Source organism: Lathyrus oleraceus, chromosome 4 (assembly GCF_024323335.1).
Source record: "Lathyrus oleraceus cultivar Zhongwan6 chromosome 4, CAAS_Psat_ZW6_1.0, whole genome shotgun sequence".
Classification (NCBI taxonomy): domain Eukaryota; kingdom Viridiplantae; phylum Streptophyta; class Magnoliopsida; order Fabales; family Fabaceae; genus Lathyrus; species Lathyrus oleraceus.
Window position 1 is genome coordinate 265,389,556 of NC_066582.1, and position 6,846 is coordinate 265,396,401.

The following is a 6,846-nucleotide window of genomic DNA, read 5'->3' on the forward strand; positions in this document are numbered from 1 at the left end:
TTTGGACCTAGCATGTTTGAATTTCAAGTGAGGTGCAATTTTGATTTTTTGAAATAAGTGATTTCCATTCAAGTGACCAATTGGAATTAGTTCAGAACATCGTTTCTGACTTGCCAAAGGCCCAAATCGAGCAGCATTCTACCACATACCTCCCATGTGCACCAAATTGGCAACTTAGCAATTGGCTTCATTAAGCAAAAACTTGATTAGCACATGATTAAGAAAGCTTAAACAGACCATATAAATCACATTTTCTGCCAATTTGTGAACCCTAGCTGCCTCCAAACACGGAATTCATTGTCATTCTCTCAAATTTCATTTTCTTGCATTTTCAAAAATCTGTCAAAAGCTCTCAAAGTACTGAGCCTTGCCTTGCTCGATTCACCATCCAAGCATCATTGTGGACACATTTCAACTGCCATTTCACAACTGGAAGGAGCTTTTGCTGGACTGTGCTCCAACATACCATCCATGGCAGATTTGGTTTCAAGCGAAAACAAGCTTCATTGAGCCAAGGCATCTTCACTATTCATCATTGGGAGTACAAGGCTGCATCTGTTTGAGCTCATAACATCCAAACAACCATCGAATCTCATCTGCTCTTCAGAATTGGTTAGTTTTCGATCTCACTATTTCATCAAATAGAGATATGTTTTAGAAAGATCTCTTCATGCTGAGCTTCATGATGTGTTTGTTTTTGAAAATGGTTGACTATTGCTCGAGTTATGCTGAAATGTAGTTTGATGTTGTTTGTGATTCTTGCTCGATTCATGTTTATTGTTGTGTTTTAATGGAAATCATTGCTGGATTCGTGCTTGCCATGCTTAGATGAACATTTGTGTGTATTCAATTTTAGTTTCTGGAAAATTTCGAACCAAGCTCGATTTGAAGGTGATGATGTTCTTGCTGTTTGCCCAGAAAAACCCTAATTGCATAAGCCTTGCCCAGAACTTGTATTTTCACGTGCTGCATGCTCCTGTTCACTCATGCACCAATCAAATTATTTCCCTGGCCGCGCCTAAACGGCGTCGTTTGATTAAGTGGTTCCCAAAATTACAAATGTGCCACCCGGTCATTAAATATTTCCAATTTAATTCATTTTCATTTCAATAATTATTTCATTTGATCATCAATCTTTGAAAATTCATATTTCATTCATGTTAATTCCAAATCTCATGGGAATTTTTGCATCATGTTCATATGAATGTCTATTTTTTTATCATGATTTTTGTTGATTTTTTGGATGGCTGGATTTTTAATGGCATTAGGGTTTGTAGAATGTGACCAAATATTCTACATTTTGCCAAATCTCTTGTGAAATTGTGATGCATTATCCATTTGATCTGAAAATTTTTGTGCTTAATCTACACTCATCCATGTTTATTTTGATGTAAAGATCATGATTTTATCTTATGTGGTTTGAGAGTTGTGAATTTTTGAAGTAGGGTGTGACAACTTGTGTCACACCATTGATATGCAACTTCCTGATTTTTGTATCCATGCCTATTGACCTCCAATTGACCTCAATTTTTGCATGAACCTTCTATTATGTGTCTAGTTCACATGTGAATTTTCTTAGAATTAATTATGCCATTTCCTAATTGTTTGAGATTTTTCTCCCCTGTCTAGTCAAATGTTGACTTTGTGTGATACATCTTGCCATTCCATTTGGGAAATTCTCATACTTTATTGGATGATCATGAAAATTTACATGTGCATACTAGACATCTTAAGCTTTGCCATGGTGTTGATCCCATTCATTTCTCATCTGTTGTCATTGAGTTATGATTTTTTGAAGTTGATACATGTTTGTTTGACTTCTTTGTGCATGCTTGAAATTGTTTTGACTTTCTGATTTTAATTGACCATCTTCCCATGATCCAATTGAGCTGAAATTTTATATGCCTGCCATGCTATGTGTTAGGAGTGATCATGATTTATTTGGTAATTTTTGGAAATGTTTGAGTTGACTTTTGATGCAAGTCATTCTGTTGACTTCTATGAGCTTTCATTTGCCATGTTTTGACTTCTTTTGCTTATGAAATGATGATGATGCATGATATGAACATGAACCCAATTGGAATTGTTTCTTGATTGATTGAACATGATTTTGAATGCTTGCCCTTTGCTGTTTTGACTTTTTCACTCCTTTTTGACCCTAGGCTTGCCCTAGTGGTCCTGTTACTCACTTTTGAGCTTGTGTTTTCAGGTTGACCAACAAATGCTCCAATAGAACCATTTCTCTTGATTGAGCGTGCTTGAATATCATTGACTAACTTGTGGGTTTTGTAGGTGGTTTGGCTCATATGCCTTGAGCTCTGTGCTTGGCTCATTTGTCTGTTTGCTTTGACTGTTGATTCCTATATCCTATTGCTTTAACTGTTGAATTGTGTACTGATCTGTTTGACTATTTCAGGTACCATTAGTTGCTTAGTTCTTTGAACTTGCTTTGCTTTGCTTTAATAGCAACTTGCTTTTAGGTATATCCCTTAATCTTCATGTAGTCTGGAAGACCTGGCCTGTTACTTGGCCAGGCAACTGTCTGAAGTCCTCCTTAAGAGGCAATGTTTGTGTATGTTTAATTTGTCCTTGTACATAGTCAAAGACCTCCTAAGTGAAGAGGCAATTGGCAGAACCCAAGGGATAAGCAACCTATCCCCTGCTATTCTGTGTGTCATCTGCTTTGCTCACACCACTGTGTTGATGCATTGCAGATACAAACCCAAGATCTTGTACAATTGTACAGTTGAGTCAGTTTTAAATGTGTAGAAGGGTTCCCACTTTCTGAACCCACACATTCTTGTCAGATGCTCTCCCTGGCCAGGGATAAGAGCAATAAGGCACACCCCTCATCTCCTTTCATCTGCTTCACCTTAGCCCCTCAATGGCAAGGTTAAGAGCAACATTCACCCCATTCCAGAGGTTTGTTTGTTGAGGTTGATGTGACCCCTCGACTAAAACCTAACCCATGTTTGAGCCCCCTTGTTGGTGTGTTTATTTTATGCTGTACATGTTTGTGTGGTTTGATTGTATCCCCTCGGTTTGTTAGACTCCGCGTAGTCTCGTTTGCATGTCAATTAAGGTAGCACGGTTCCTTCGTCTAGGACTTCCTTTCTTGCTTGAGCTTTATTAAAACACAAACAAACATCATCCCCTCTTAAGGATACGTTAACTCCTTCTACTACAGATGAGTAAGTCTCCAAAGGTCGAGCATCAGGTAGATTGTGCAGTGACGTTGTCCACTTAAAAAACACAAACCAACGGGAATAGTTTAGCCGAACTACGGCAACTCTGATTCTCATGTCCAGATGAGATACGTAGGCACGAGATGCGATGTCTTATCGAGTTTGACTAACAACTAACACTAATTCTTTTCTCTCGCCCTCGTTGCGATTGAGACCTCCCCTTTCTCTTGCCCTAGTTGCAATCGAGACCCTTGCTTCCTGTGCAAGTTAGGTTAGGTGTGGCTTGCTTCCTGTGCAAGTCATGATTAGGATAGGCTTGCTTCCTCGTGCCATTTAGCTAGAAACCTTAACTTAGGGACGACTTTGCATGACAACATCTAGGCTCGAGTCGTAGTCTCCCTAGTGTTGTGTCTCCCTCTGTTATCTGGTTAGGCTAGTCCTTTTTTCCCTGCGTAGGGGAACTACATCGCCCTGATCTTCACACCAGATGAAGTATGTAGGCAGGAGATTGAGCTGATCTCTCCGGGCGCCCTTTTTTCTTCTTGTGTGTGTTGTTTGACAGTTGCTAGGCTCGAGTGCCTGACTCCTTAGCAATTTGTTGTCTGTTTGTTTGTGTGTGTGCTTGACAGTTATAGGCTTGAGTCCCCGACTCCCTATTAACTTGTTGTGTTGTTGTGTGCTTGGAAGCTGATGTAAGACCATCGAGTGGCATTCGGGTTCCAGTGTGGGTGTGTTTTTGGTTCGGATGCTGATGTAAGTCCAGCGATTGGCATTCAGGCTCCACGTTTGCCTTTGCCTGTGTTTGTTCGTGTGCGTGTCAGCCGAGCTACGAATGCTCTGATTCTTCTTCGTCCAAGAAGATACGTATGCATAGGATGCGATATCCTAGCGAGCATGTGTCGTTTCCCCAGTCCGAACTACTTCGACTCTGATGTCTATGCCTGATAGACTAAGTAGGCCCAGGACGCGATATCTTGCCGAGTCAGTCTCAGTCAGTTTCTTTTGTCTCTTTCAGCCAGTGTGTGTGTGTTTGAGCAGTGCTTAGCAACCATTTTCCTTCCTTTTGTGCGTGGATCCCGTAGAGTACTACGGATGCGTAGGGGTGCTAATACCTTCCCTTCGCATAACCGACTCTCGATCCCATTCTCTTTGGTCGCGAGACCATGTTCTTTCCAGGTTTACTCTGAGCGTTTCCTTTCCCTCTTTTGGGATAAATAACGCACGGTGGCGGCTCTGTTGTTTCTTCTTTTCCCGCCGGTTTTTCGCGTAATGCGACAGCTGGCGACTCTGCTGGGGATATTCAGAAGTTGACCTGTGCTGGTCCATCTACCCTGAGCGAGTCTCTCCTAGCGCTCTCTAGGTTAGGGTTTTGGTTGCTTTGTGCTGTGTTTATTTATTGCATTCATTATTTGTTCATTTCATTTATTGATTGCATTGATTGTGTGCATTAATGTTTGCATTCATATTCATTATTCATTCTGCCTGGCTGGTTGTCTGTTTTTCTTTGTGGGGTGGGAGTCAGTTGAGGTAAAAGGTCCAATACCCAGACCATGAGTGAAATCTAGGATGATTAGGAATAGAGTGATTCATGGGAAGCGGGTGGTATTGCGCCACTTAGCGGAACATTGATATCACGAGCAGTTCAGACCCTGGTGGGGTATCGTCGTTACATACTTCGGGTGTGTATATGATGGTATTCTGCGAAAGGTTATTTATGCTGCGTTTCTCTCAGCTTTACCCTGGCCTAGACTACACCCGTGAGTGGGGAAGGGTTGATCATTACAGGTACTGTTGGTGACTTGGTTCTGTTGGTGACTTTGTGTTCAGACAGTGTGTTCAGTTGACCTTGGATCTTTTAAGTTGGATTTGGGTTCCGAGTTTTGACTGAAGCTTCGACCTAGTGATCAGAATTGCACAACCAGCCAGTCCAGTCTGCATCATTTGCATCATAGCATATTTATTTTTTTCAAAAGAAACGCAGTAAAAAAAAATCATAAAAAAAAAATCAATCATCAAAAAAAAAAAAAAGGAGAGAAAAAAAACTAATCTCTGCATGCATATCATTTCTCAGGTACATTCCAGAGCTTGTCTACTGATAGAGATGACAACAGTCTCAGAGCCGAAGCGGAAGACCTGTTCCTACGGTTTCCATCGTGAGCCGTTGACTTCACTGATTGAGTTGGGTAGCTTTGTGACAGATGATCGTCTGAAGAGTTTCGTTGGACAGTATGGAGATATCTTGACAGTGCTGAAGACAGTAGTGGATCCGGTGCCTCTGCAGACACTACTACAGTTCTATGATCCAGAGCTCAGATGCTTCACATTTCAAGATTATCAGCTAGCACCTACTCTCGAGGAGTACTCTATTCTGATGAACGTCCCGGTTCAGCATCAGACTCCCTTCTTGGACGTCCCAAAGGAGGTTGACTTCAGATTGATTGCCAGAGCTCTACGAATGAGTGTCAAGGAAGTTGGTGAGAATTGGAAGCCCTGTGGGGAAGTAGTGGGTCTGCCATTGAAGTTTCTGTTGAGAGTAGCCAGAGATGAAGCAGAAAAGGGAAATTGGGAAGTTTTTCACGCACAGCTTGCCGCCTTGATATATGGAATCATTCTATTTCCCAGTATGCCAAATTTTGTTGGTCATGCTGCCATCAGCATTTTTATCAGAGGGAACCCAGTCCCAACCCTTCTAGCTGATACTTACTATGCCATCCACAGTAGGCATGGTAAGGGTGGAGCCATCAGGTGCTGCTTACCTCTCCTGTTCAGATGGTTTATGTCGCTGCTGCCTGTCAGTGGACCATTTGTGGATACCAAGAGCACTCTTAAGTGGACTCAGAGGGTCATGTCGCTCACCTCCTACGACATCAGATGGCAGTCATACCGGATGGATGTGAAGGATGTTATCATGAGTTGTGGTGAATTCCGGAATGTGCCACTCGTGGGGACCAAGGGTTGCATCAATTACAACCCAGTTTTTTCTCTTCGCCAGCTAGGGTTTATCATGAGTAGAAGGCCACTTGAAGCTGAGATAGTTGAGAGTGTGTATTTTGAGAAGCGTACTGACCCTGTTAGATTGGAGCAGATTGGGAGAGCCTGGAAATTTGTTGAAGCGAAGGATGGATCCGTCTTAGGGAAGAAGTTTGCCATTGCAATGCCCGATTACACCGATTGGGTAAAGAAGAGAGTGGAAACTTTGCTGCTACCCTATGGTAGGATGGAGCCGTTGCAGGAGCAACCACCTTTGGTTCTTGCTGATAGTGTGCCTGCTGAGCACTATAAGCAAGCCTTGATGGAGAGTCGTTGTCTGAGAGAGAAGGAGCAGGACACCCAGATGGAGCTGTACAAAGCTAAGGTTGATAAGCTGCACTTGGCCCATCAACTCAGGGAAGTGCAAGGAGAGGATGCTGGCAGAGCAAGAAGCAAGAAGAGATCATATGAGGAGATGGAATCCATGTTGGATGCAGAGCATAGGGAATGTTCGAGACTACAGAGAGCAGAAGTCAACCATCAGAAGAAGATCAGAGACTTGGAGAAACAGCTCAAAGACAAAGACGTCCAGTTGAAGAAAGAGATGGAGTTGAGACAGAAGTCAGAGGACTACCTTGGAGGAGAAGTCTTGGAGCTCAGAAGACAGTTGAAAGAGAAGATCACCCCTCTA